Raw genomic sequence first — 26736 nt, forward strand, 5'->3', positions numbered from 1 at the left:
GCAGTCTACGTACAAGTCCAGTAGATTTGTTCCAGCTCAACTTAAATGTCATGCTTTCAAGCAGTTTGGGACCTTCACTTTTTCTGCACATTGACCATCACAATGTCATATTAATTAAGAGCACAACATACTCTGTAGATCTATTTTCTATGCTTTTATTTTCCTATTATCAAATTTAAGGAGGGCATCATACAGTATTTGTTGTTCAGTCTGACATCACCTTACACACAGTCATCAGTTTTTGAATTTGCAGATATATCTTTCTCTTTGATGGTTCACTGAGAGCCATCTGCCATTAAGTTGTCATTGCCTCACATGTTGCTGTTTCAGTTGAAAAGGACTTGATAATATGACTTCATTTTTAAAACGCACAGTGAATGTCCGTTAAATATATACTGGTCTCACTAATGAAGGCTTAGATTTACAGAACGAAACTGACCAAATGAGTCACTCAAAAGCTAGAACATGGAAATTTGTGTTGAGGCTTTCAACATGCCCACTGGCTTCTTAAAAGATCTTGTTATCTGAAAGTTGGAAAACTTTGGAAAGAGTGAAACGATGAGTTCTCCTCTAAAAAGAATTAAGTCCATCATACCGAAATACGGTGGTAGTCTTATGATTTTCAAAGTGTACTTAAAGGAGTAAAGTGCTAGGGGTTTTTTTTGTGGAATTTTAGTGTGTAAATTGGATATCTAACTCTTTGAGGCACCCTTACAATTAAAAGATTTCAAATAATCTTCATGCTCCTTAAGTGTTGTATTTATTTGTAATTGCGACGGTGAAACTGCATTTGCAAAAAGCATACAAGGAATAAAAGCAAGCGATACGCAGAAATCCTCTGTAGGCTCTGAAACAGTTCGTTGATTTCTCTAATTGCATCTTATCTCCCACTGCATCACACTTTGTTAAAACAGCCAAAAAGAAATCAAAAAGACAATACAGATGAGATACTGCTCCCTCAGAGATTCAGGAATTTTTCAGTCCCATTAAATCTCAGGTGTCTGGAAAAAGGCAAGGAGGAGAAGTAAACAGTGCTATCACAACAAAACAAAATTTTGCTAGATAGTAATAAAGCGTTTTGGATTATGCTGAAAGATAGAGAAAGAAGGCTTTACAGTATAGTGAGTATGGAGATATCAGCTTTTTAAATAATCCTAGTCTCCTATCTTGTTTCCAAGAGGAACGAATATATGACTAGCAGCCAAAAACTGAATTTTGTTGAAGTTGATTGTTGTCCTGTTGTATCACCAATTCCCAGGAGGTTTTTTATTGTTATTTTATTGTTATACCAAGAAACCCGTTAATTAACTATATTTCAAAGAGACACTGCTTTCCAACAGACAGCTGAGAATTCTGGGCAATTCTACTTAATTCCTGCTGGTTTTCTGCAAACTCTCATCTAATGTCATCAGTTTCCCTTCTGCAGCAAAAGGAGTGTCCCCTGAGACTGCTCATTTTCTCCAGTCCTAAAACTATTTCCTGCTGTTTCAAAAGGAGAATCCTGATGGACAGGACAGAGGCCTTTGTCACCCACAGCAGACTTCTGGTATCCAGGGATCATGCTCTGAAAATTGTTACTCTAGGGTAGTAAATGTTTTGAAGGAAACCTAAGTGATGTTCATGCTCCAATCAGGTAGAATACAAATATAAGGTTACAGTATCTAACAGTGTTTCTGAACATATTTTAGGGTAATAGGCAATAATAAACACTAAATCAGCTGCTGAGGATCTCACCTTGTTCCCACTGTTGAATTAGGTTTTCACTTACATCCTTTGTCCCTGCAAACTGTTGAGCTGTCTAATAGACATTGCCCTAACCCGTACCTTGGAATCACCAATTGTACTACTTCAGTCATGTACTGGACACAGCTAGATCATTATGACAGTTTACCTAGGCTATTAAGTTCCTCTCTATTAAGTCCAATTCAGGCTTTTTAACAGGACCATGGAAAAAGAGGCTACAAAGAAACTTATTTTGACTTTGTCAGCTGGGAAGGAATAAGAAGTCTGTGTCGTTTTCAGTATTTCCAATAAGAAGAAGCAATTTCAGTTCTCAAGATAGCTTAGCAAGCATCTGTCAGGGTTTGAGAATACCAGTCGTCACAGAGCAGTGAGGCATATGGTTCATAAGACAGTGTGTTGATGTGCTGTAAAGAGCATCCTCTTGGGCACAGGAAGTAATGTCTCCCACCCTCGCTGCATGCTGCTGTTAATTGCAGCCGTGGCTGGGAAGGAAGGGCACTGGCAGATACCTCTGTTTAGATGCTTCACATGACACTCACTGTGGTACCTTGGGACAATGGAGAAAAGTGGAGTAATCCTATATTAAAATTGGATGTAATAGATGATGTTCATACTGGTGACAAAACTACAGAAATTTAATTTCATAAAAAATTCATGATAATGTGAACAAGGTTTATAAGCTTTACACAGCAGTATAAAAGGCATGAGAAAACAGACTCTGAGATGAGGAAATGACATGAGCAAAGGAAATTTTCAGGAAAAAAAAAAAAGAAAAAACAAACTTTGTGGTTACAGTGCCACTTTATATGTTGCCATAGTGTCGTGGTTTTGTTTAGTGAGGGGGGGCCTAAGGTGGTAGCTTCTGTAGGAAACTGCTAGAAGTCGCTCCCCTTTGTTCAGGGGACTTGGCCAGGCCTAGGGCGGACCCACTGCTGGCCAAGGCCGAGCCGATTGGTAGCAGAATGTCTCGTGATGACGCCTCTGCGATAACGTATTTAAGAATGGGAAAACAGGAAAAAAAAAGAGAGAGAAGAGAAGATGTGAAGAAGCTGAGCGGGGGCAGAGGCGCAGAGGGGGAGGCGCAGGCCTCATGGGCCTTGCAGGCCTCACCCTCTGGCCTCTCACCAGGCAGCCGACTGGGCCCGACTCGGTCCAGCCCGGCTGCAAGAAGTGGAGAGGAGATGAGAAGTGAATGAGATGTAAAAAAGATCCTGAGAGACACCTACCAGCCTATTGTGAGGAACGGCTGCAGACACCAAGGTCAGTTCAGAAGGAGGGGGAGGAGTAATGCGGCTCCTGGCCAAGATTCCCCTGCAGCCTGTGGTGACGACCATGGTGGAGCAGGTTGTCCCCCTGCAGCCCATGGAGGTCCACGGAGGGGCAGAGATCCACTTGGAGCCCATGAAGGACCCCGTACCGGGGGAGGTGGATGCCTGAAGGCAGCTGTGGCCCGTGGAGGGCCCGCTGGGATAGCTGTTCTGGAGGGACTGCACCCGTGGAAGAGATGACCCACGCCGGAGCAGTTCCACGAAGGACTGTGGCCTGTGGGAGGGACCCCACGCTGGAGCAGAGGAGGAATGTGAGGAGTTCTTCCCCCGACCATGAAGCAGCGGTGTAAAACAACATATGATGAACTGACCGCAACCCCCATTCCCTCTTCCCCCCTGTGCCGCTCGGGGCGGGGGGAAGGTAGTAGAGATAATGTTAAGCTTGGGAAGAGGGAGGGGTGGATGGAGGTTATCTTGTTCTCTGTCTCATTATCCTGCTGTTCGTAGTAATAAATGAATAGTTTTCCCCAAGTCGAGTCTGTTTTGCCCGTGACGGTAACTTTAAGGATTTCTCCCTGTCTTTATCTCAAACCTCGAGCCGTTTTTCCTTATATTTTCTCTCCCTGTTCTCTCGGAAGGTGGGGGGAGTGAGAGAGAGACTGCGTAGTCTGGTCCGATCGGGGCTGAACTACGACACATAGCAAAGGTTAGCTGGTCATATGAATGTCTAACATTCTTCTGAACGTGTATGAAGGTAGCATATTCTAAATCTCCCAAGTATGTTGGTTTTTTAGAGCTGTAAGCATTCTTTATTCTATGTGTTAAACTTAGTGTATCAGTATTTTCTGCCATACTGACATTGAAACGTAAGGTTAGTTGCAACAGAACCTCAGTGTTAGGTCCACACAGCATGACATCTTTCCCCTTAAGGCATCCTAGCCCAGTTACCAGAATTTTATAAAACAATGAAGAGAAAGAAAAAAAAAATCAAACTAAATAATGCATTCAGTAACTGAGAAAAGTTTTGGGTTTGCACCCATAAGGTTTGTCTAGGCATGTCACAAACTGGTAAGATAGTGTCCGCTCTAATGTTAAGAGGCCTTCTTGATTCTCCTGTCTAGGGATACTAATTCATAGCTTATAAAGGTATCCTGGGCATAAAAAAGTCCAGTATTCAAACTGAAGATATTAACAGCAAACTCTGATTCTATAATAAACCACAAATATGCAAAACCAGAAGAGTTTATGCATAATAAAGCATAGACTCTTCAACTGCTTTACCCTCCAGAGAAAGTGTGTGAATTAAGAGTAAGATTTGTTCTGTTACTCGTTTTAGAAATTACTCCAATTAAAGGATGCTGACTAAGCATGATAGTGGCATATTTATTTCTATCTGAACATATCTTAAACAAGTTGGATTATTCACCCATATCAGAATTTATAATACCTGCTGTTTTATCTCTAACTGGTCAGGACAAAAATAGGTCCTTTAAATGTCCTATTGGGTGAGCAAATAAAAAAAAAACTGGAACTGATCTTGTTTAAAATACGTATATATTAAAGCCTGCTTATTCCTACATCTGCCTGAGATTACCACATCTAGAAAAACAAGATCTGGCCAGTTCAGTACAACATTCTGCATTAGAATAAGAACAGGCAACAGACAAAGTTGCACTCAGAAATTTTAAAAAAAATATATAATTAAATTAATATAGAAAATGGTAAACCACCAAGAACTTGTTTCTCCACAGATAGTTGTGTTCTGTGCTTACCTAGTCTGGAGCAATTCTTCCATATAAAGTGTTCAACTGCCCATTTGCAATTTTGTTGCTCTGCTCTCTATCCATAACTTTAGTACAGCTGCATTTCAAATGTCTGACTAAATTTGCGTAGGTAAAGGAAGGATTTAGCTAACTGTGGACACTTTTTTCCTGGTGAGGTTTTGTATGGTGTCGTCAGGAGAAGGAAGTAATGCCTACCAGAGGCCTCAAACTACTTCAACAGATGTTTGCTCTAGGGAGCCAATTCCTCATTCTTCCACCTGTGTTATTAGCTTCCAATTTCCTGATGGTCAGTCTCCCTAATGTAGCTATAAATTGCTTGCTTTCTAGACATGGACTAATTTATTTTTTCCTTTTGCAGGTTGACAGAGATTTATAGCTTTTCCTTAGTTCATCTTGTGCTGTAACCTTTTCTGCAGTTACGGATCTCCAGTTCTGGTCACTGTCTTGTGTCTTATAATGAGTTGTGTCAAAGTTCCATTGTTGTCTGAGTCATTAATTCAATATAAGCAATAAATTAATCAAAGGATTCTGCCTGCATATGTAGTCTCTATTAAACATGTCTTTTATAATAGCCTCATATTTCTGTTGAGGTGTTATAATCTTTAACCTTACTAGATAGAATTTTGTAACTAACTCATCTTAACAAATCTATTAGCATTTTTAGTTTCACATAACTTTCTGAATGCTGCTATATGCTGAAATTCTCTTTCTCAAAGAGTCTGTTTGCTCCTGTATAGGTGTCAGAACCTTACTTCAATACTTTTAAGATTCTGCAACAATGTCTGTTGTTCCTTGGGCATTCTGTTTCCTACCCCTGTCTTTTTTGGGGTAGACAAGAATAACATTGTCCTTTCTGTGGCCATGCTCTCTTGGAATATAAGTGAGTGGTATTGGGTTCTTGAAGAAAGAGCTTAACTGAATTCACAGTAAAATGCACATGTTGGGGTTCCTGCAAAATCTAAAATTTCATTGCAGACAGACTGTTCTTAGGGGCTTAATGAATTTGTCTTCAGTGATTTTATGTGCACTACAAAAGAATGGATGCAATCTCGCCATTATTTTAGTAATATGCAATTTATGGCCATCTACATCCTCTTAAGTCTTGACCTTCACAGTCAGTGGGAAGCTGGTTGGAAAATAGTTGTCCGGTTGCTTTATGCATAAACACCAAGTCAAAAAGTTATGTTTGCTGCCTTCAGGAAAAGCTTTTCTTTCTGCTAGGTATAACATGATTCTGCATCACACTTAAATCTTCCAGTGCTCTGAAGATTGTTGGACATCTGTAGCTGCACAGACTGACTGTGACATCACATAGTGTACCTAGTAGAAAGTGGTTAAGACATTTGATTTTTCCTATGGTAAAGAGATTAACACACTATAGTGTATAAGTGCTGCACTGAAAAACACATTAATAATCTCATTGTACAAGTCATAGAAAACAGTGTAATTTGCATTTTGTACATTTATTTAGCATCATTAAATAACTGTTTTTCACAGAGAAGTTTGAAGCTCAGTAGTCTTTGGAAACAAGCGTGAACCCTTTCAGCATATGATGTTTCTTTATATCTGTACTTTGGTTTTGTCTCAAGGGAGTATAGATTGCCTTCACACTGAGTCTTACAGCTCCTTGACAGAATGGATTTACTTTATGAGCACTGTTAAAAGTATTTGGCTGCCCTTTTTCACAGTTTGGTTGTTTTCTGGAGCTGCTTATGCAGAGTTGCTGTTTCTGTCAGATGAAATATACAGGCATGTTACCTTGTCTGATAGAAACAATAAGCATCAAGAATTTCCTGAGAAGAGACATCAATATGCAGCATGCAAATCTTCAGATTTCCCAACACTACTAATTGCATTATCACCTTAACATCAGCATTTAATAATAGCTATTACTAAAGTGTGTACTGCTGCTTATCTTCTTTAAATAGAATTCATCTGACAGACTGCATAGCTCTCTTGTCTCAGCCATTGCCTTGAAGTGATTCAGAGCCTATTCCAGATGAATCAATGGCAATAATCCAATTTACTTCAACAGTGGGAAGGTTAGAACCACAGTGACAGGAAAAAATGTCCTCCTCATACCTATAGCATGATGGGAGTTTATATTCATGTTTTTAAATTGTGTTTTGGGGTTTATTTACTTTTTATTTTACTTTACTTTAAGTTTGAAATTAGATATGACATGTAATGATTACAAAGATGGAGCAGCTGTCAGGAAAAGTGAAGTTTATTGCACTGAAAAGATTCCGCGTTATACCTAATCTTAGTTATCTATGTAGATCCTTTTTTTTTTTTAATTGTACCTGATCTGTATCTTGTTTGTTTCTGAAAGGGAAGGAATGTAGTACGTAATGAGAGGGCAGCAGTATATGGCAAATGAAAAAAAGAAATCACTCTGTGGATGAATATGAAAGAGAAAAAACTTGTTCTGCTTAAAGGTGTTTTAGATATTTAGTAATGTTTTATCTATGCATGTTCAATAACATAGGTAGTGAATTCAGGAGATGGCTAAAGGAGCAAAAGCAACCAAGTGCAGCACAGTGTTTCCAGGATACTTTGAAGGTACCAAAGGTTCCTGAAGTATATACACACAGCAGTTTGTAGCAAATGGCATAAGTGTTCAACAAACAGCCTGAATGAAGTAATCTGTGCTGAAAAATCTAGATAAGATCCCAAAATATTCTCAGTAGGAATAAATAGAAAATGACAGATTTTGAACATATTGAGGAAGAACACCAACATCTAAGACTAGCTTGCACATAAGCATCATTTGCAAAAACGTCCATTTCATGGTTTAATTAACTGGAAAAAAAGAGAACTAATGGTACAACAAACACAAAGTTTTATTAAAAATTACTGTTATAATATCTAAGAGAAGCCAGAAACAACTGCAAATGTAGCAGGGAAAGAAATTGGATATATCAAGGGTGAGGGTTACACTGGAATCTGACCTAAGGCATCTAAAGCATGGCAGCACATAAAGCTCTACATGAGTGAGATGGAGAGAAAATGTAAATGAAATTTTGGAGTCTTGCTGGAAGAATATAGCAAAAGCTACTGAAGTAAGACTGAGGCAACAGGAAAATCACTGGAGCACAAAACCATGAAAGCTCGAGGAAGCAATAGATAAGACATAAATAATTTACAGTGTTTGAAAACACTTCAGTGATCAAAGGGGGAGGAGAGCAGAGAGAAAATCTTTGGGTATAGCCAGCCCCAGTATATTAGTGAACTCTAAGAAAGTAATTCAGAAAAATTTGAGAGGTGAAAACAGACTACTTATTTTCCCTGACATTATAGAGAATTAGAGTGAAGCATGTGAATTGAGAGCTTGGATGACAACTGTCAAGTATACACAAACCAGGACTGTAATAAAGATTCTGAATTCACTTAGCAGTCAATCATGTTTGGAAAGCCCTTAAACTTTGAAATTCTGCACTAGATGCAGAATAAAAGAATGTAATTTCTCATGCAATTTTTCACCCTCTGCTCCTTTCCTTAAGTACCGACAGAGCTCACATCAAGCTGTTCAATGCCTCTGAATGATCACTTCATATTACAGCTCTTCCTCCTTCACCCTGTAGAAATCTTGTTAAATAACCAGTTGTATCCTCATAAATTCTTTGTGTTTAGCAAATATTAGTTATTATGTTCTAATGCTTTACAGTGTGCACTTTTCAACTTATGGAAGGCTGTTACACACAGATTAAAAAAAAAAATTGTAAAGGTTTGCAATAGTCGTGTTTCCTAACTCTTCTTAAATAAGTATCTATCATGTCATACAGATCAATGTCTTTGAGCATAATAATGTTAAAGCTCTGCTGCCTTCAGTTTCTTCTATATTTGCCAGAATTAAATAACAGGGATTTCACATCCACTGGTACATAATGTGGATTTTCTTAACTAAATTTGTATAGGATGTATTGCATGTCAGCTGTAAGTATGACACACAAAAACATGGGAAGGATTAGAAATGTAATAACATTTCAAGTTTACTGTTCATGAGAGAATCTGAAGCCACTACACCTATACAGAAGCCTATTGCCGTAGCAATTCCTGTAGCTTCTCCATAAAAGGAACAGAGTTCAAATCTATTAGTTATACCACAGATTAAGGAGCATTTCAAGCTTGTCCACATTGTATAATACTGCTTTTCCTAACTATCTTACAGTAGATACTAGAACTACTTCAGCTGCACTAGGATTTCAGAGAGGTTAGTAGAATTTATTAGTCCTGTTGGAAAGTAAACTGAAGTAATATCTTGAAAATAATTAAGTATCTGTCTTGACTTTGTTTCCACAACCTGTTTGTTAGTAATGTAGTTTAAATGCTCTTGTCTAATAGTTAAAGATAAAATAAATACATAAAATATACTCATTTTTCATATGAGTGGCTCAGTAGGACAGAATACACATACTTTGTCATTTATCTACTGTTCAACAAATTAACTAACTAAATATAGTTGGAGGGATTGTCATTTAAGGGAAGCAAGGTTCAGTTTCTCAAAACGGCCATGAAAAACATGGTATTTAAGTTTATAAACACATTTGGAAGAGAAGCAGGAGTTTCTTTAAAGGTAATGTTTTTGGTTTTAGTCTTGTGTAATTTTATTTTTTTTTTTTCTTGAAACTAAATCATATAGTCAATGGTTCTGGTTTAGAAAGAAATGAAGGAAGTAAGACAGATGATAGAAACTCTCATACTAATCACATAGTATGACTATTTTAAGTGTAATGGTGAAGTTAAACCTCATGAAATATTTTGTGAGAACAAAATGGAAAAAAGCAATCTTTAACCTATTAGAGTAAAAAATTGTCATTGGCGAGGAGGGAGTTTTGATGACTTGGATTTTCATGGGAATACAAAGCAAGATTTGGGTTTTTTGGTTTAGTAGAGCACAAAGCTCCTGAAAGTACCAAAGGAGACAATAAACTTAGTATATGAACATTTTTTTTTATATTGCCCTTAAGGCCTATTTCTATATAAGTGTTCTTAATGATTAATATATCCTTCGATTCAAATTTTCATGAAGACTGCCAAGATTTGCTAAATGCTTGCAGTTTTGGGTACTAGAAATTTGGTGATATGCCAGGTAGTAAAACAGAGGGTAGAAATAGATTCTGGAAATTGTATCTTTTGGTTTTTTTAATGTATCATAGAACAAGGCTGTCTGTTCTAAGGGGAGGAGACGGGAAAAAGCAAACAGGGTGGAGCACACAAGGACCCCTGTTTTAAAAAAGCCCTGATATATTTGATGAAGGCATACCCAAATGCAGGCTTACAGACTCACCTTCTGCCTTGTCCTCTCTGGAACCTCTACTTAATCTCAGTTATCAGAAAGTTTGAGATGTAGGAAGAAGGAACAATTTCCTACAGAATAAATCAAGGATATGTCAGAGAGTATTTAATTGCTAAGAGATTACTGGAATTTGGATGAGATTGTGTTGAAAAGTCTAGTCGGCTTCGGCCCATGTCCTGTCTAAGGCTGAAGCGCTTCAAATAACTCTGAGGTTTCCTATTCCAAACCTACTGTGTACAATCTGTGTAGTTGAGTGGCATGTATTTACAACCTGTGGTTGAATAGTAATGTTGTCCTTGTCAAACCATAGTTAGTACAACCTCCACTAAACTGCACATTAGTTGTAATCTCTGTGTAGAATATATTATGCTCACAAGTTGTACAACAGCATTGCAGCAGGCTTCTGTTGGCTACTGGATCACCTGAGCAAAATGACCGGGAAGATTGCAGCTGAATTCCCGTTTGACAAATGTCTTAATCATAAAATGTAATAAAAATTGTCACTTGCTTCTATGCTGCCTATACTTGGAAAATGGTGGCCGTGTCACATCAAAGTTAAATCACATAGGTAAGCAGCAAAGTAATTAATGGTGACTTACAGACACCCACCTCCAGAGACTGACAACTTTACCTTGTGCCTAAGACTGTTGTAGTGTCATGGCAGAAGCAAATACACTTCTAACACATGGAATGCACAATATCAGTGCTATTTCTTAGTTACAGAGAAAAGGAAAATTGTAGCATCTTTAAAGAAAGACATTTTTCAATAGCTGGAGTATTGTATATTTTGTCTTGTAGGTCAACAATATCACTAAATATAGTTCTGTTTCTGATAAAACCATTAAATTATCCTTAGCAAAACAAATGGTCCTGCACTGTTTCAAGTTGCATAAAGTTAGATACATATGTATCTAACAGAAATAGCTATACCAGTATATAGTCAAGATGCATTACATTCTAAGCAGTAACAGGAGATGCTGTTTATCCCTTTGTCATGGTTTAGCTCTATTCATTACCTAAATTACCACATAGTTGCTCACACCCCACTTAATGCCCTCCACAATGTGACAGGGAGGAGAATAGGTAAAGAAAAGAAGGCAAAACTCATAGGTCGAGATAAAAACAGTTTAAGAGGACAACAGAGGAAAAGAAAACAGATGGAAAACAAAGAAAAAATAACAGAAAATACTTAAGCATGTAATTTACAATACAGCAGCTCATGGTGTATCCTAATACTTGGCTTCCTCCCAGGTTACAGGGCCCTGCTCTCAGGACTCTCCTCACTGAGCATGATTTCGCACAGGAACAGCCCTTTGGCCAATTCAGGTAAACTACGCCAGCTGTTGGCTAATTAGTGAACTATCCCAGCTGTGTGCCCCAGCCACAGGTGCCACCAGCTCCAGTTCCTCTCCCAGCTCAGGTGAATGTTAACTCTATCCTAGCCAGAACCAGGACACCCTTCAACAGATAACTCTTAACAAGATAGCTTCACTTGAATAGTGCTTTTAAGCAGGCTCATAGCTTGAAAAACAATGAATATTTAGATCTGTAAATACCCCTGTAACCCACATTCATTTGAAAAAATAAGGCTTTATTTATGGATGCTCTTTTAAAAAGTCAAGTTTTCGTCTCAAAGAAGATGAAGCTATGACTTTTTTTTCCGTCTCTCCTCTCCTGTCTCTCATGCATACAGGCTTTGTTTTCTCCTTGTTACCTAAAGAAGCATTTCTGGTTTATTTTTTTTTCCTATATTTTTGGAGCACAAAGCTATGAATTGCTTCTCCTCACAATTTCACTATATTTACAGTCACTTTTCAGAAATCTGTGAAGATTGATGGGGCAAACCAGAATAAATGAGAAAGAAAGAGACTCTACTATATGGAGTTTAAGCCTTCACAAAAGGAAGGAAATCAAAAAACATTAGTAGTGACAATGACAATATTTTTATTTTTATATAAAAAAAATAGGGAATGTCCATAATTAAGAAATCAGTGGTGGTCACAGCAGGTGCCACTGTTGCCCTATTCTTTCCTTCTATTTTTTTGGTGTTCATGTCACAAAGAAATGTTAAAGGAGAGGCTGATGAGAAGAGTAGGAATGTGCTGTTAAAGCTTTATTTTTAATAGAATTTATATACTTTCTGTTTTGTTTTTTTTTATTTATTTATTTGTGTTTTTATCATTCTGTTGTTGTTGGAGGGTTTTTTTTTTGTAATAAGATTTACCTTTCCACTGAGCAATAGCAAACTACTGGATCTTAACAGGACAGCTTCCTCATGAGAAATATTTCTCATGTAAAGAGTCAAAATATGGTATTTTACATATAACGATTCTAAGAGTGAAGATCAAGCAAACAACAATTAATTCCCTCCTCTTTTTTGTTCTTTATTTAATTGTCAGTGCAGATGTCCTGTTTGAAGAAACAAAAGTCATCTCAGGAAAGAAATTTAGTCAAAACCAACTAAACAACCAAAAATTTCTGAAAGTGTTTCTTTTCCTTCTTCAAAGGGGCTTCTCAGTCATTCTGCATTTAAGTTGGGTTTTTTCCCTAAATATTGTCAGTGGTGGTTAACAAATCTATGTAAGATTCTAAGAAATCACAGACCAAATCCTCAGTAACTATTGAAACAGGGTCTTCTCACAGGTAAGTGTGAATGCATGGTGCTACTTCCTGAAAAAAAGTAAAGTATCTTCTATCACTATTCGACATTTACTTCTGCAAGTTTATCATTCTCTGTCATTCAGGGGGACTCTTGTAGCTATCTCCACTGTGCAGCAGAAGGCTGTCTGACAGAGCAATAGGAAAACATGCAAGACTGATATTTTTTTTTTCTTCAAAGTGATTTGAAAGAATAACCTAAATATTCTATAGAGTTGATAGGAAAGAAATAATTATGTGAAAACTTACATCCTTCCAGAACGGTCCTGGTAACCTTTAAGGACTAGATAATTAATAGTAGATCTTCTTAACGGTATTTTATTACTTTGGGTTATTGTAGATTGAAGAAATGGATACATTTGTTCTTGAAGGTTAATCCTAATTTCAAGTATTGATTTTCTTACCCAAGGACATAACTGTTTTTTTAAACAAAACATTGCCTTGAAAAGTCTCTTAAACTGTATTTTATTTTTCTGCTTGGAGTGAGTTAATTTTTTTAAACTTAAAATATCTCTTGATCTTTAATGCTAAGTGTAATCTGATAAGGAATGGAAGAGGATTTTCCTAAATACCCTTTAATCTTGCAAAGTGCATTTAAAAAAAAAAAACAAAAACCAAGCACGTTGCAAAATCACATCTAAAACTTCTCATAAGGATAATTAGAAGTTATTTGGTAATATCTTCTTATTGCAGAATTTAAAACCTTGAATGAAAAAGTCTTCCTTTTTACACACAGAATTTGTACTCTGGAAGGATAAATTTAGGAACCTGACTGACCTTGGCATTTTCTGATCGTCCAGAATGATAGACTAACAGTCCTCCTGTGGTCCAGGAAACATCGTGGTAAATCCCTGAAAAGCAAGGCAAAGCCTGACAATATTTTTATCTGAAGACTGAACAATAAATAGGGGGATAAAGGGAAAAATGCTGTAGTGTTCCAGCCCTGAAAACACTCCTGCCATGAATATCCAGCTATGCGATTCTTTTCCTACCAACTGTCAGCCTGACCTTTGTTTCCAAAAAGGCTATGTTTGTTATGGCCCCATTGGGAATGTATTTCTTTAGCTAATAAATGTGTGGTCTTCTGAGTTGATTTATTTTTTCCTCACACTTCTTTCTGGTAAAATACAGAGTGCAGATTAGGGCAAGTCTGAATAAACTTGAATGAGTGGAGCTTAATATAATAGGTCTTGACTGAAATACTTCTGATCTCATTTACTTTTGCTGTAAAGTTATTGTTTGCAGGACTTGTGTTTATCTTGAATTTTGAACTCTGTTGTTAGTTGAAACGGCTGGTTTAGGTTTTCTGTGAGTGTCTGATGCCCTAGATGGACCACGCAAGTGCTGCTAGTTCCTGATGATGTTTCTGTTACAAATCTGATCAGTGGTGTGCGTTTTGTAATATCCAACCTATCCATAGTTCTTTGCCTCAGACTTTTGCTAGGAGCCTTTGGCAGAAGTGATTTTTTTTCTACATTCCTCCTTCACGACATTGGTGTGAGATATCAGAGGGAACTGAGGTGAAAATGCTGAGACAAACTACTTAAGTTGTCACAGCTCGTGACTTGTGCAGAAGAAGAGAGATTAAAAAGATGACAATGTTATGGTCAACTTTCTTTTTAAGGCCATTTTGATGTTCTTAGGGATTTTACTTAAAGGTAGATGTAGCATTCCTAATTCAATGGAAAGGTTGTTTTGCCTCATAATCATGAAGAGGGAATGTTTATTACAGAAATTCTGTTAATACCTAACCACTTGTTATGTTGGTCTATAGTTTGTTACCATGCTTATCTAGTATGAGATTTTGTTTACTGGTATGTATTATTAAAATCCCAAATTGATATGGAAATTTAATCACTATACCTTCATGAAACCTGTGCCTGCTAGAAATTGTTATGTGCTGCACTTAAAGATTAGCATCATGTGAAGACACAAGGAAATAATAATCATATTTCTGCTTTTTATATTGCCCATTAGTTTTTAAAGTTGTAGTGGAAGTCAACATTCTAAAAGACTTGCTTTTTAAAGTGATTGTGTTTGACTTGCTTACCACCAGAATTTTTTAAACGAAAATGAACAGGTTTCTACTTGTGACTGATTCAAGTATAGTACTCTGTAAACAACAACCATTTCTCATGATACCTTGAATTTGCATTGAAAATTCATATACTCCGTTTCATTACCTTTCATAACCTTTGCAAATGTATGTTTCCAACATCACTGAGTGTCCACTGTATATCTATAAAAGTATAACTTTGCACTTGTTAGTGACATTTCTAAGTTCTTTTAATTTATTCTGTACCTTGGTTAATCTTTTCAAGAAAAAAAAATGATGATGCATATTTGTTTTATTCTGTTTACAGTAAATAAGGTTTTTTTATTGTGCTTCTCTCTCATGCTGTTTCAGTGCTACTTAATGTCTTAGAATGTGGTCCTAAAGCATTTTTATTTCACCTCAGCTCTGCTACTTGCAGATACTTCCTAGGTTGCATTATACTTTTCCAATTCCCAATTAATATGATGAAAGTTGTCTTTGGGAGGTCTTCCTTTGGCTTGCTACACAGCTTAACAGGAGTAGACTCAGTACACTGTTAAAAGATTTTAAGATAATTTTCTGTTGTCAACAGCTGTTCTTGTATTGCAGAGAGTGTGATTTGGTCCAGCAGATGGACGTGTATAGTATCTTACTCTTGTGCTCTTCGGCATCCTGATTTATCACAGTAACTCATTGAAACCACTGAGGTTAAACAGGCATAACACTGTAGTGACATAATGATGAATTAGGTTTTTATTGTAGTTGTGCAGAGTAATCCACACAACTCCAGAGATAATAAAGTATGTTGTATTCAGAATTTAAGAATCAGTCTAAAGTATTGTGCTGTAAGCTTTAACATTCTCATCTTGATTGGTCAGTTATATTGATGTTTTGCTGAAGTCACGAAATAATTCAGTCTCAACAGTTTAATCAACCTTTCTTTGGAGTTGCTTCTATTGATTAAGTATAGATTTCTACAGGACGTTGCCACAACTGTTGTATTGTGCATCTAGAATCACAGAATCATAGAATCTTTAAGCTTGGATAAGATCTCCAAGATCACCAAGTCCAACTGTCAACCTAACATCACCATGCCTACTAAACCATGTCCCAGAGTGCCACGTCTACACGTTTTTTTTAACACCTCCATGGATGGTGACTCCACCACTTCCTTGGGTAGCCTGTTCCAGTGCCTGACCACTCTTTCAGTAAAGAAGTCTTTCCTAATATCCAGCCTAAACCTTCCCTGCCACAACTTGAGGCCATTTCCTCTCATCCTATCACTTGCTACTTGGGAGAAGATACCAACACCCTCTTCCCTACAACCTCCTTTCAGGTAGTTGTAGAGAGCACTGAGGTCTCCCCTTAGCCTCCTCTTCTCCAGACTAAACAATCCCAGTTCCCTCAGCGACTCCTCATGAGACTTGTTCTCCAGACCCCTCACCAGCTTTGTTGCCCTTCTCTGGATGCAGTCCAGCAACTCAATATCCTTCTTGTACTGAGGGGCCCAAAACTGAACACAGTATTCGAGGTGCGGTCTCATCAGTGCCGAGTACAGAGGCATGATCACTTCCCTACTCCTGCTGGCCACACTGTTCCTGATACAAGCTAGGATGCTGTTGACCTTCTTGGCCATCTGGGCACACTGCTGGCTCATTTCAGCTGGCTGTCTACCAGCATCCCCGGGTAGATACATGCAGCCAGGACATCTTGGGAGCTCACCCAGAATAAAGAGAGGGCAGAAAGAGAAATAATGAGCTTTGTTACCATTTCTTACTTGTGGTCAGTTTTCAACTCTACCAAAAATGAAGGAATACAAACTTCTTGAGAATACTGAGAGGCAGAGTGGCTAACCTTACACAAAATATTTAACATCAGGTTGAATCTAACACATCTGGACTTTTGGTAAAGGACAAACAGCACAGATTGCTAGTATGCCAGACAGCATCACAGATCATCTGATAAATCTATTTAGAGTACAACTATAATGACAGGAATTCATGTCATTAATAGTAAAATTAATAGTAAAAATTGAAATGATAGAGTTATGACAGATTTATAAATATGTGCCTTAATATGTGAAGAATTGCATGTGAAAACTTAGCTCACAGATTTAAAGAGAAGAAACAAAAGTTTTCTTTTACCACCAGCCAAAATCAATAGGGTAAATATAAGCTGTTTATCATATATATATATGGAATACATCTGCAAACAAAATAGTGATGTTACAGTAGAATTTGGTGTGCCTGTGCTGGTCTAATCAAACTAGTATAGATAATAGCAGTAGTGTTGACTGTATATTATACTCTAGCAGTTCAGGTTTACTGAGAAGACTCAGAGGGATGTTACTACATCCATAAATCTAAGCCTCTTACTTCTTTGCCCCATCATGTGATCCAATGTCACAGCAGAAATCAAACCATATACTGATATTCCCATCAAAACTGTACCCATCCTTGTATCACAAGATTACTTTTTAAAAACTTTGTATGAACTAAGGGTCTTGATGCAAGAAAATAAGTTGCTGATGCACCTGAACTGAGTGGGAGGGAAGAGTATATGGTAGTAGTCCACTGTCATATCTAGTTTTCAGTTTGCCTAGAGTATAGGACTTTGTTATGCCTCTTAGAGCATCCAAGGATGTCCTGTATTTACAGACATGGAGAAAGCTAATCTTTTAAGGCTTGTGTGATGCAAATAGTGAAAGAACAAGACACTAGTCTTTCTTCAAATGCAGGAAAGCTGAAGGGATAAAAGTTTGTCTCCTCATAGGAATATTTCTCATCATACTGCTAAGCACAGCATGAAGTAAATTCTGTCAACAGTCATTTTGCTTCTTTGCATCAAAGAGTATTTTGTACAACTGGAAAAGAGAGCTGGAGGTATAGGTTTGTGGTTCTGCTCTGTCTGTCAGCTTAGATTGCCTTTATTGTACCCAATGACATACATAAAAAAGCACAGACTATCCTGCATGTTTGTGAAAAAATGTAAAGGTGCAAAGACATGTACACACAGGAGACATTTCTGTATCTGGAGCAGCTATATTTTGTGTGAACAAGATGAAAAATGAGCAAGCTGCTATGAGTGAGTCACCTAAAAAACAACATACAAGCAAACAAAAAATAAACAGTAGTTTACTCTACTTTGATCACCAATCTGTGTTAAGCAACTCAGAACTGACAGTCATGAAGGGAAAGTATTCTATTTCCTCAGGATATTGAGCTTCAATTGATTTTTGTTTAAGGTTGTGAGGATTCAACACTTAAGAGAGTTAGTTAATGTCACCTACTCAAAAAGACATTTGCAGCAAGTTGGGAGGGACTTGAAGGATAGGATGTGATTTGTTCTGCATTCTTATTTCTCACCTAACATAAATTTACTGTTTGGGGACTTGGTCACTCAGGAAGTGAGAGGCCCTCCTTAAGACTTCATTGCAATGCAGAACTAAGGAGGATGTTTCTAGCAGTCCAAAGCTGAAATAAAAAGTTGTTCTGAGCCGTCATGTTCCTCTACAGTTATCTTTGTACTTCTTTTATGTACCAGGTTACTGACTATTTTTTAATAGCTGATCTGCATAAGCACCCCACCTACTCCTTCTTTATTCCTTAAATTTCAAGCATCCTGGTTCCATGTGGATGTAGAATAAGAGAGGTTTTTTTCAGCATTTCTTAAGTGGATCTTGTCAGGAACTATTTACAGATATATTTTAAAGCAAAGACCCCATTAAAATGCTGTTGTTCTGGAGCTGTATTTCCATTTCTGATAGTTTTCAAAGTCTAATCTTTCTTCCTGTTTTGCTGCCATTCCTGGTTTAATTTTGGATTTTGCACAGTTTTCTATTTAAAACAAAGGCTTAGGCAATCATGTTGTTGTCTATCTGTTTGCATGTGCTGTAATAAAATACTGCTGAGTCACATTTAGTCGTTTTCTCTTTTTACTGCACAGAAAATAATCAGCTCACAAACCTCCGTATCTGTGCATGCAATTCCCCTGCCAACCACCACCAGCCTCTTTCCTACTTTTTTTTTTTTCCAGGAAAATGCATCAGTTTGTGTGTGTGCTATAGCACAGCTGCTAATGTGAACAGGAATTATTAGCATTCTTAAAACTTTAAATAGCAAACTAAGAAAACTTTTTTTTTCTCCTCCAGAAAAATACTGTTACTATACCATTCTTTTAACTGTACTGTAAATAGCAGGAATTACATTCCTCAGTGTTGACTAGGTGTGCAATTGTATTAAGTAGCAATGGGAAAATGTTCAGCTCAGACTAAAACAGTTTTCCTGCTCTTTATGTGATGCTAGAGACATTTTTTTTCTCTTTATTTATGGAAAGAATTTTGCAAATAAGAATCTGTACTTTAGAATCACAAAATCATAGAATAGTTGGGTTGGAAGGGACCTTTAAATGTTATCTACTCCAACCCCCCTGCAATCAGCAGGGACATCTCCAACTGGATCAGGTTGCTCAGAGCCTCATCCCACCTGGCCTTGGATGTTTCCAGGGATGGGGCATTCACCACCTCTCTGGGCAACCTGTTCCAGTGTTCTACCACCTTCCGTGTAAAAAAATTTTTCCTCATATCTAATCTGACTCTGCCTCCTTCTATTTTAAGACCATTACTCCTCATCCTATTGCAACAGGCCCTACAGAAGAGTTTTTCCCCGTCTTTCTTGCAGAATACAATTCTTCCAATACCTTTAGGTATTGGAAGGCTGCTGTAAGGTCTCCCCGGAGCCTTCTCTTCTCCACGCTGAACAACTCCATCTCTCTCAGCCTGTCCTCATAGGAGAGGTGCTTCAGCCCTCTGATCATCTTTGTGATCCTCCTCTGGAACCTCTCCAACTGGTTCAGCACTTTAGTGCTGAACAGTTTTGTTTTGGTTGCTGAATGGTTTTACTGATTTAGCATTAACTAACAATGCTGAATCCTGCATGATTTTTACTGTTTCTGTCCACTAAAGATCACCTTTCCTACGAGTGAATGATTTATAAATATATGGTTTCAAAATATTTTCCTTTGATATTGAAGAAAGGACTCAGTTGGGACATGTGAATGCAACATTTTTTTCCCCTTTGAACTTACAGTTCAAACGGTTCTCCTTCAGCATGAGGTCAGACTTCTGCTTTTGTATTTGCAATAGATACAGAACTCCTGAAACACATCCATGAAATTAATTTTCTAAATTGCAGTTGTATTGCCAAACAGTCTGGTTTTAGCCAAGCAAGCTATCCAGGGTACAAATGAACATTCAAAATGGTGAATCTCTAGTGAGGCAATGGAGACATCTGATTTATGCCATATTACTTGAGGACTAATACCAAAGGTGCTAAGTAACTTAACTCTAGGAGTAATCTTGAAATTGTAAGAAATTGTTGTTGTTTTAATGCTCCCAAACTTCCTTTACTTACCAAATAAATAAATAAATAAGCTTTTTTTTTTTTTTCCTAATTTTATATTTTTACTGAGAAGCTAACTCATTGGGATGTAGCCAAAAAAAAAAGAATGATGTTTCAGTAGTTTGTAATGAAATCTGATTTCACTATCAGCCACCAAAATACTCAAACCACCATGAGTGCTAGCTGCTCCCCACTATCTGCTGTTAGCTATAGCCCTGAAAAGAACACTGTATTTTCACTGTGGCATAATGTATTGTTCTTACATTTGCTGAGCCTGTGCATTTATTTATATTGAAATAAATATAATATCCCTGAGCAGGACATATCTAATTTTTGTGAAACATCAGGACTACATTATTATTTCTGCTCAGACACCTTTTTTCCAGTTACATTATCCTATGAGTGATATAGTATTAGCTTTCTGTGGAGCATTTATTTTCTATGAAACTTGCAGAAAGACACTATTATAGGGCAATACTTCACTAAATACTATTCTATCTAGTCATTTTTCATGTTATGATTTTCATGGATAGCAATATTGAATTGTCTAACAATTTCTTCTTTTTTTTTTAATTGATTTTTCATTAGCGATTGGGGTCACAGGAAAAAAAATAAAAGGATTATCTGAAAAGTAATGACTAGAAGAAACAATTAAACTTATGTGTGTGGGAAAAAAAAACAAACAAAAGTGGGATTTTTTTTTCCCCAGCAATGTAGTGTTGCAAGGATGGTTTTGGTTCTTTTTTTTTTCCCCAAGGCAAGGTTCGGATGTATGAGATAAACAGCCTTAACTAAATATTTGCTTTATCAACCAAAAATTACTGGAAAATGTACTTTACAGCAACTATGTTGCAAAACCAAAAAAAGCAGGTTAAATATCAAGAAGAATAAAATACAGTCATAAATATTTCAGTGAAAAAAAATAAGCCAACATGTTTTACTGATATCTATAAGCTTTTTAATATCTCAGTTTATAAATGCTTGACTAAGTCACTTTTTATTTACAAGAGTATTTGTGTGGGATAAAAGAGGTTACTTGCAAATTCATATCATATGTACCAATTTTAGAAGTATTTTTAGAAAGTTTCATTATCTACACTATATATTTTTAAAATGATCAATATGATAATTCTTTTAAAGCTCAAATTGCTATTAAATTAATGTAATTAGTGAAGTAGCAAATAGCTAATAATAATTTTAAAAAGCAAATAGCAAATATTCTATGGCAGCAAAATAACCAGGGTTTAAACTTGATGTAAAAATGCACTTAAAATTGCAAAGAAGAGAAAGAAGGTCTAACTGCAAATAATTTATAAGAAAGGAAAAGATTAATCTTTGAAAATTTTCACATCTTTAAGTATATTTGAATAGATATGCTCGTGTATGGTTTATGAATATCTTTGCTCTGTAAAAATTCCAAATCTACTATGATAGTGTGCATGCCACATCAGGACTTCCACTGAAGCCAATTAGCATCCCCTGTGATAAGCTCTTCTTAACAGCTTTCTTTTCTTTTTGTTCAATCACATGCATTTGTATGTGTAGTGCCATAAGTGAACCTGACATGTTTAAAGATGATGGTATAACACATCCTAATGAAGTTCCTAATGAAGTTTTTTTTGAAGTTAATGGAAAAGCATCATTATCTAGAAATTCGTAAAAGGTAAAAGAGCCTTCAGATAATTTTTAAAATGTTTTAAAGCAAAATATTGCAAGAATATATAAATTTCTTTTTATGACATTATATGCAAAAAGGTTTCTTGTTCTGTAAGAAACAGTCTTATAAAATAGACCTGTTAATCTTGACATGCAGTATCTACATCTATATATAAAATTCATTGAAAATTCAGTAAACACACTGAAGGCACAAGATAAGAGTTGAAAGTTTCAGAAGAAATGGGAATTATACACACTACTGAGCACAATAAATCAACAATATGGAAATTGTCCAGTATAAAAATAAACTCTTTCAAATACCCTGAATGCAAGTTATATATTGTGTAACAGGAGAGGATTGGATTGCACTGCAATCCAGTTTTAAAAAATATATATTGTAAATTCTTAAGAGCGATGTTATCTATTCCCCATGAGTTTTGGAAATGATGATACACCTGGACTTCCAATTATCAGCTGAAAGAAACAATAGCAGTCTCAACAACATAGTGCAAAAGAAAGCTCCCTTCTGTTTGCACTGTTTAACTACTTTTCTTCTTGAAGGAAGTCAGGGAACATTCATAGCCGATAGAGGAGGGAGGAAGTGAGGGTATAAGGAGAGATATACTGTATGAAAGTGAGAAGTCTGCCCAGCCCATTATTGCATAAACAGAAGTAGAAACCTAGACAAGATTATGAATGGTGATTCCCCATGATCCCCCTCAAAATGTCGGTCCGTCTCCTCTGAGAGTTAAAATAGGACAAGTTTTGTGTTAACATCTGTAGTTTGTCAAAACCAGCAAGTCTGAGAGCTTTGAAACTGGGCTACTTTTCACTCAGTTGCACTAAACCAATATGTAGCCTTGCTGTTAGAGAAAGCGTAGTCACCTCGCAGCTGTGCAGCAGTAGAATGTAAGCAAAATAGTGTCTGCGACCACAGCCAGACACTGTGAGAAAGGCTAGCTCTGCTGGAATGACACATTATACAGTATCAGACAAAAATGAATACGACAAATCATCTAAGTATACAAAACGTGCGCAGGGGGCAGAGATCATACGGCGGACTTCTCTGTGTTACTTAAATGCTCGAGTTCTTAGCTGTGCCAGATTTGACGTGGCTTAGAATAACTTAGTAATGAGCTTTCTTATGCATACATTCAAACACATACAAACCAGTAACTTCCCACAGTGCTGATGTTTTCTGTCACTTGACACACTCAGACCCAGAAAGCCTTTTTTTCTAGAAACACAGTATTGCTGCTTTTCTACTGTATTTTTGAAGGTATTTTTTGCTCCTGGTGACAGAAAATAAACTAACTTTTCATTTAGCTTTTATCAAATCATATATTCTTTTTGCTGGTACATGATTTTTTTCTGATTTTTAGATTGTCAAATTTATTAGTATTTAATAATATTTAAATCCTTTAAGGCTGCTGCATCAATTAGGATTAATTTCCTTGCTCTGTCTTATAAAACTATGTCCAAAGATGAACTGTTCTTGGGAGAATGTGTGACAGAGTGGTTCCAGGGAAAATTATTTACTACATCCATCATTTATGTCTGCCTAACTGTAGGTATCTCAAGGGGCACTGACTGATGCACTGAAGACTGAAGTCACTAGCTTCACGGTTTTGCTGTCCGTACATGTTGTCTTTAAATCACAACTAAATATTTCATTCCCTTGCTGCTCATGACTTTCTATGGCACAGACCTGTCTTGTTCTCATTCACATCTCAATAGGATTATTTTCTGATTGTACTTTAAGTTGTAAAAGTTATTCTTTTTTCCTACTTATTAAGTCTTTCTGTAGGCCTCCTAACCTAATAATCTGAAGGCAGCCTTATCTTCTGTGCCAATACGTTACTTAGAATCTAATAATGTTGTTGATTGTACATAGTAACAGATGGTGTGGCCTTTCTTGCCTAAAATTTAACATTTATTTAGGTTTGATTTCAACAGAGTTTTATTACTTTGTTTCTGCAAGGCAGAGGACATTTTTTAATTTTTGTTTTAGAGCTGTAAAGGGAATCATTTTAAGCTGGAGCACTTTTTATAGCAGTCTCTTCACATCAGCCATCATGCCTCCTCCAGCTCCTCTCTGTCCTTCCTTTTCTGACGTTCATTGCCTCAGAAGAGGAACGCTCTCTCAAGATCCCATTTCGCAGTCCCACACATGTCCCATTCCATTCACCAGATTGATATTTCAGAAGAAGGCAAAAAACCCCAGATCTTTGCTCCTGTAACTGATGCTGATTCACTACCCTCAACTCCAGCTTATGGAAATGCATATTTCATATTGGCTTATATTTTTGCAGCCACAACTATAGTATTAATACAAGCCATTAAATGAGCCAGCTTTCAAGAAACTCAGAAATGAACTTGAGCAGAGGGAGGGGTCATGCTCTAAGAGCAAACTCTTATTTTTTTTTTTTTTAATAGAGCAATGTGATTGTTCACATTATTAGGTAACACTAGAAGGAAGACTTCAACTACCAAATATTGACTTAAGATAAAATTGAAAAATGTAGCAATGCTTTATGGACAAATTCGAAAGAGTTTTTGTTGCTGTTGAGTTTTCTAGAACTTTCTATTGGCCACTACTTCAGGCCATAATAAATCAACTTGTTCCATTAGATACAGATCAAGGAAATATTTTAAGGCATAATTTTGAGAATATTAAGAACAAGACCTTGATTCTATAGGCAATTATGTGTGACTCAAACCAAAAACAGAAAAGGATGGCAGTTGAATTATTATTTGATACATTAATTTACAAAGTTATTTCACAAAGAAATATAATTCAAATTTGGAAGGTATTTTCGAGTTTTCTGTCAGTCAGTCATACTTGCTTCTGCTTCCAAACTTAACAAATAACATATGCCAACAAATTTTTACCACTGTGAGTTTCCTACTTTTAACACGCTTGCACTTTGCTTAAACTTACCTCTGGTGCAAATGGGAAGAATAAGAAAAGATGTAAGAAAAGATTGCATTTTCTTCCTCCTGCAGACTACTGCTTTGCCCCATGAGCTCTTTGTACTTCATACTGTGTAGACTGCGTAAGAGTAACACCAGTCTTTCTAAAGAGAGACTTGTTTGCAGTTATTTATCCTATGCTTTCTTTTTCCATCTGTGTGGGTGTGAAGTGTAGGCATCAAGCTATAAGACTGCAGATTATATTTTGACATTTGAATGCAAGTTTCAAGTTTTTCTGTTTAAATGGAAAATGTATGTAGAAATTCATTTATTACCCCAAAATATTTCAGCAAGTGGCAAGTTCTCTCCAAAACCATATGACCATAACAACCAAAGTCTGTTTCTCCAAATGTTATTCCTGTTTGTTCACATAAGTCTTTGATTATCAGTGTAGTTCTCTTGAAAACATGACTTTTACTCATTTACAAGAAAACTAGGGTTCTGGAAAGCAGTAAAATGCATTTTGTCCTTCTTTGTATTATTGAGAATATATTTTAATCCTCTTACATTTCTAAATTGAGGCAAGATGAAAAATTTTAAACTTGCCAAATGCAATATTTATTGTTTACTACTTATTCAGCCTTCATTTTCTGATATATTATTTGCCTACTCATACAATTCAGATAAGGCAAAAAAACAGTGAGAAGTTTTTAGTTTCTGTAAACTATTACATAACAGAATTTACTACTTTTGTAATGTCAGTTCTGATAGTGTAATTGTTACTTTGTGAATTAACTTTTCCTACAAGTTTTACATTCACATTTATCTCAGTCTTTAGATCCTGTTGAAGATTTTTTTTTAAATGTAAACATTCAGATAAGATATATGCTGTCTACAAATCTGCAAGTCATAAATGCACTAAAACGGTTTTGAATAGCACTTGTCTTTTGCAATTGAATCCTTACTTTGCATCTTTCTCTCTTAAAAATATATTTTAAGTGCTATTTCTGTCTCTTCCTTAAGTGCTATTTTATAGCTCTTCCTGGCTTTCAAATTAATACATTTGAATCTGATAAACAAAAGGTCACACAAAATTTATAGTGGACTAGGTGAAACAATTAACAGCAGCACTTTTCTTAAATTGGTATTAGTCTAAAATAACAATTAATATGCAAAATAAAGCCAGCCAAGAAATCCTGGTACATAAAGAGCTAATGGTAAGGATTTAACTAAATATTTGCAAATAAGTCAGAGCAGATTGACTTGAAAACTGGAAGGTCCAGAGATACAGAATATATATTTACTTATAGAATCTGTCATATCTGACTTCCTAATATGTTATCTTTTTGCACAGTTTATTTCATTTTGGGCCTTATTAAGACATAAATATTTTCTACCTTCATTACACCAGTGGTAAAATGGACTTAATATTTCTGTTTCTTTCTCCTATATATTAAAAATATGACCTTGGAATCTATTTCTACAGATAATGAATGAGAAACAATCTTAAATTTCTCTCTGTTGTCATAGGTAGATGTATTTCTGCTTCTACTAGGCAAAGAAAAATTATCTCATAACTAGGATAAAGAAGGTAGAAACAGGTATTGGCAGCCTGCTTTAGTTTCAACACATTGCCTGTGCTATCTGGACAGCGAATGCCTCAATAAGGCAAATATATTTACAGAGCAAATTGGTAAAAATAAAAATAAACTGTAGAGTTAGTGGATATATGCAGAATGTTGGACAAGTTAAAAGATAGGATACTAGGTGAAAATAGTCTTCATGTTGAAAGCAGTTAGCAGTCAAGTCACGCTAGAGGGTTGGTACAGACATCTGTAAAATTGAGAAAGGCTGGAGAACATGAATGGGGAAAAAAACTGTTCACTTCCTGTTCTAACACAAGAAATAGATGATGTCATCTGAATGTAGCTAATGGTAGGTTCTAAACAATATAAGGAATAACAGTTTTTAAAGAAAACAG

The sequence above is a fragment of the Chlamydotis macqueenii genome, chromosome 2 (assembly GCF_036417535.1).
Source record: "Chlamydotis macqueenii isolate bChlMac1 chromosome 2, bChlMac1.mat, whole genome shotgun sequence".
In the NCBI taxonomy this organism is placed as follows: domain Eukaryota; kingdom Metazoa; phylum Chordata; class Aves; order Otidiformes; family Otididae; genus Chlamydotis; species Chlamydotis macqueenii.